The sequence below is a fragment of the Dermacentor andersoni genome, chromosome 1 (assembly GCF_023375885.2).
Source record: "Dermacentor andersoni chromosome 1, qqDerAnde1_hic_scaffold, whole genome shotgun sequence".
NCBI lineage: Eukaryota > Metazoa > Arthropoda > Arachnida > Ixodida > Ixodidae > Dermacentor > Dermacentor andersoni.
Genome location: NC_092814.1, coordinates 30,318,029 through 30,322,625, shown reverse-complemented (window position 1 = coordinate 30,322,625; position 4,597 = coordinate 30,318,029). Strand labels below are relative to the sequence as shown.

Genomic DNA, 4,597 nt, shown 5'->3' with positions numbered 1-4,597 from the left:
TTGGTTCGTCATTCTAGTTCGTTCGGGTAGCAGACCGTGCTGTGGCTGGAGTCCCTGGAGACGTCGGCTGGCACGTACATGCACAGGGGTAAGCTCGGCTGAACTACTCGCCGGGCTTAGGTCTGGGGTATGCTCCGGAGATCTTAACATCGACCGTACCCCGCACGTCCACCAGAAATGTCACCCAGCTATTACAACTAAAACAGTTTGGCAAAATGCAGATTGGCAAATAACGTCTGCCTTTAGCGATGGCTGGTCCTCGGAGAGCCCGCGCGCAACCACGAACTTCGTCGTTCTCGCCTTAAGGGTCCCATGTCAACACGTGCAAACTTATTTCGCGTCAATATCTGATTCGCATACACAACTTACATGTACGATGCTTTTAAATGCGTAAGCATTGCTATACCTACCCATTGAGGAAACCCGTCCGTCCGTCACGTAAGACGATGGCTTTCAAGACAGGGCCCGCAGCAGCGAGCGAATTGACCTTCGTGCTGCGTCTCGCTTCAACACAAACTAAGCGGCGAGAACACAACGCACGTGAAGCTATCAGCTCTCGGCGCACAGTGTACCCATCGCAGATCGCTTTCAACATGGGGCCCGCGCGGCCACGCCATACGCAGCCGCCACCGGAGTACGGTTGATCACGGTTGATAATGGTTCGACGCAGATGGATAAGACGCTAAAGAGCGATGGCAGCTTATAATGATCGGAACGTCATCACCGCACCTGGCGTCGCCATCTGCAGTAGTTTGCTTGCATCATCAGTTCACTTTACGCCGCCGTCCGCAGCAGTTCGGGTTGCCGCAGTGCTGTCGCTTATACTGGTCGGATCAAGTTTCATGACATTGATAATGACGCCGAACAGCATGGAGATGAGCAAGTGGCACAATGCTTATACGCATACTTTGACAACTCCCAGATCAGCTTCTGCGTAAATTTTTAACCACTAATCTGGAAATTTATTTCTCACGGCATGTGCATGTTATAAAGGCTCCACATCGAAGGTCAGCGAAGCGTTCGTACGGCTGCTGCGGGAAAGGCAGACGCTATAATGTCACAGTGGTGCTGCGACGCAGTCTGCGTGCTGGCAACCGTTACTATAGAGCAGCCGGCCACGACCGCGCACGACATATTTTCTTTAGAGCGCCGCTCTTAGGTACCAGTTACCGCGTTTCGCGTCGGCGTCGTCCTTCGGCGTAACCGAGCTAACGAGCACAGCGAAGGATCAAAGAGCGAGCGCGGAGCGCAGCGGCGTATGAAAGACGGCGATCGGAGGCGGACAGCGGAGGAGGGTATGGCGAAAGCGGGAGAAGCAAAGCGTAGTACCGCGCAAGACGGGCTCTGCGGCGACGACCGCTGCGAGACGGCGCGAGAGTAGCGTGTCGTCGTCTGTTCACCGATGGCATACGGCGAGTGCGTCGATCGATACCATCGATGGAAACAAACTGTTGCATCAGCGGAGGTCTGTCAGCGGCGGCTGCTGTGAATCGCGCCCACGCGTAACCCACCCGCTGCCTCTCGCCATCTCCCGATTAGCAAGGCAGTCGCGCCACACTTCACTCCGCTTGCAGTGTGCCGCACGAAACAGATTGTTCGTGCCCGCCAATATATCGCGAAATGAAATCGCGTATAGAGCTGCGCTCAAATTTCGCATTAGGGAGTATCGTAATCGCCGATGAATTTTTTTCGAGCAGCCGTTGCTCTACTCTATCGAGGATTCTGGCATCGCACTTCCGCGCTGTATTGATCGCGTCGACGTATCTGACTCCCGCTATACTTGTCGACCACGACAACGGGCCTTCATCAGAGCTTATTGCTATCTTTTTACAGCGAAGCTGTTAGCCTCCAGTTCGTCGGGATTTTTCGCGGCGCATCCTCACGAAAAAGAAAACAAGAAACTGCCATTTCACTCTGTCAAGGTGGGCGACCAGCGAAGCTGCGTATGTGGGCTCCTTAATGGCGAACTGTCCATTGCCGTGCGTCAAACGCCGTATGCACATAAATGGAAGGCGAGGTGCGACTAGTCGCTCCTCCACGATGTTGAGCCTCGGAAGATGGTGAGGCACCTGGGATTATACATACCCATGCGTTATTGCAAAACGCAGCACACCTTTTACTAACGAACCCCGGCACGTAGAACAGACACGCACGTCACCGCACTCCGAGGGCACACACCGCTTCACCGTAGCCATGGCGATCTTGCGTTCAACCAAACGGTCACACAAGCGGTCACACGCAACACAGGCCACACAAAATTGGTTCTCCACAAACTCCCTCTGAAACCTGGTCGTTGTTCCGGTGAAATGTTCCAAGTTTGCGGGATCGGGACCGCATGGACGGTTCGCATTTCTTTCCGCGGGCAGCACGCTTACAGGACCGCCGCCACGGGAGTGCAGAAGGAATGGAAAGGAGATACGCAAGCGCTTGGAACGCCGACAAAGAAAGGGCGGTGCGAACGCAGACGTGGTCGACGCGGGTAAAAGTGTCGTATCTGTTCTTATCAGCTTAATATCTGATCAGGTTGTACTTGGACCAAATATTTTAAACTTATTTTTGCAAGTTGGCGGAGTGCTTAACGCCTGCTTCACCTCCGCCGCGGATCAGCCTGGTATTGCACTATCTTCGGGATCGGCCCACGTAAAGGCAGAAATTCTTGATCTACACGGCTCGATAGACGCACGCAATTTTTTCCAGAACCTAGCCAAATGCAGTTTGGCTGTAATAATAACAAAAAACCCTTCAGCGATGGAAGCAAAAAGTGTATATATACTTTGGTACCACGCATAGAACATACAGCACAGCATTTGTTTCAATAAAGAACAAGCACAAAACACGCATCCAAACTACATCATTAACGATAAGGCGCTCCTGGTAACAATGCGAAGCACGTATAGCGCTTCCCGCATACGTTTCCCGGTAAAGATTACTGTTGAGCAAGCTGCTGCGGCGACGGCAGCTTTTGCCGTGGAGAATGACGTCACCAGTTTTTCATGTATAAAAGAACCAACCTAGCAACGAATTTCATTGTTGAAGCACTACTATGGGAAGGCAACGCATAGTTCGGCCTCCCGACGACCAGCGTGAACACGAGGAGTGGCAAAAGGAAAAGAAACGGCAATACGACCAGCCGCGACGTGCTGCCAAAATTACCATTACTACCATTACCATAAAACAATAAAGCACTGCATACCTCTTTGAACAGTTGTGGTGGTGGTTTTCAACAGCTTTGCTGGACATTCAATTTCGCAGTGTCGGGATGGCGAGTTATCTTTTTTTCATATTGAATGTTTTTGGTTCACCGTGTTTTTATTGTACGTACTATGCAATATGAATCATAACTATTTTGCCCTATTCGTTGGATGTAGTGGTGTTCCAATTGCAGATGCACAAAACCCCCTCGTGATTCGAAGGCATGGACTGCACTCAGCTGACGAACTCCGTAAGTCAACTCCGCCTGACCTTGCCTGCAGCCTTGGTGCTGAGGTCTCGGGCGATGTTCTCCTAACGTCACCTTTCGATAGACTCTTCTCATACTGCCACGGTACGTTCGCGCTTGACTAGCATCCGGAGCTGTTCCACCGGTTACAGCATGCAATCCAGGAGTCCAGCGCTGCTGATCGAGGCGCTGTGTTCAAGGAGGAGTGCAATCAAGGAGTGCTCCTGACCTGTTGCCGTTGAGCCTGCGGTTGAGCTATTTCAACAGGTTCCGCTGGCTGGTTGCTGGAGCGTGTGTGTCCGCTTTTCTTGTAGTAATTGACATTGACAACGTCACCCTGTGGTCCATTCACAGACACCTCGAAATACAATGTAAAGAACTGCAGAAAGGTGTTGATGAGTTATAAGCATACGCGCAGTCCGCTGAACTCCAGATATCGACACAGAAATCTCGCTACACACATGCTGCCAACAAACCGGGCAGGAGGCCAGTTTGCGATAGCACCTTCCACCTCAAGATTGGCTCATCGGTGATTCCTGAGAATGAAGAACGGCGGCTCCTTGGCCTGCATGCTCGCCAGTCGGGGTGTAGCGTGCAATGGATAAAGAAAGTAAGGAAAAAAATGGAGCACGAATAAGCTTCTCCTTTAAGAGTGGAACGCGATAGCATTCAAAGATCGCTGACTGCTTGTCACGCTTCCGGGTAACTGCCGCTTATGTAACCGTAATACTTACCGGCAAACGCTGGCGGCGAACGCTACGCACGAAGGCGAGCTCTCTAGTAGAAACGCGGCCTCTTGCTTGGGCCGATCCTGGAGGTAGTGCACAGCCGCGCCAAAATAATTACATAATTTTCTGGTTTCTGTTAGCGTTTCACACTTTTAATATTTAAATCTAAGAAGATGAATAATATAAAACAAGGCATGAGCAACTTTAGTGATAGAATGGTGTGGCAATATAACCCGCATATGGTGCATGTCATGTAGCAAGGCGTGGCATATATCTATACCTAAATAAGATATTCGAAAATAAGCATATTCTAGAATGGGCTGGACTTTTAAAATTTGCTACAAAATTTCTTAAGCGTTTCGATGGCCTTGTTTAATGTCCATTTTGGTAAAGCTAAGTGTTGTGGCGCTGGCTAACACTCCCAGGGTTA

The 4,597-nt window shown here is 50.8% G+C and overlaps 1 non-coding gene across 1 annotated transcript; it reads left to right on the top strand.

Moving 5' to 3' along the window:
* Positions 1–2,457: 2,457 nt before the first annotated feature.
* On the top strand, positions 2,458–2,645 carry LOC126546358 (U2 spliceosomal RNA). The gene has a single exon (XR_007602575.1). It is a non-coding gene; the product is annotated as a U2 spliceosomal RNA (small nuclear RNA).
* Positions 2,646–4,597: the final 1,952 nt, after the last annotated feature.